Genomic DNA, 435 nt, shown 5'->3' on the forward strand with positions numbered 1-435 from the left:
ATTTCCAGCAGAAAAAAGAGTTCAGCCTATAAAGAAGCAGGAAAGGACTTTTTCTCCATCCATCCTCGCTAGCTTGAAAGGAAGAGGGTAACTGCATCCTATATAGGGGCACAGCAACAGCTCCTGCTGTTGCAGTACCTGCTCACCCTTGGCGTACTCTCACCTTCCCCCAAAGTCATGACTGCTTTAGTGTCGTGGTTTTGGAGAATCCTCACGAGGAGAACGGCTACAGGTCAGGGCAGCGGCGTGCCCGGCGCTTACTGCGCTGCGGCCGGCCGCTGAGCCGTGCCCGTTGGGCGGCCCGCGGCCCTTTCCCTCCCTTGCCCCCAYCACCGTCCCCAGTGCGCGGCTGCAGCTGCCCCGGGCGCAGCAGGCAGCGGCCGAGGGTCCCGGCCAGGGCGAGCTGGCGCCGCGCAGAGAGAGGTGCGCAGGGGC

The sequence above is a fragment of the Rhea americana genome, unplaced genomic scaffold, assembly GCF_003343005.1.
Source record: "Rhea americana isolate MKP2758 unplaced genomic scaffold, rheAme1 scaffold_180, whole genome shotgun sequence".
In the NCBI taxonomy this organism is placed as follows: Eukaryota; Metazoa; Chordata; class Aves; order Rheiformes; family Rheidae; genus Rhea; species Rhea americana.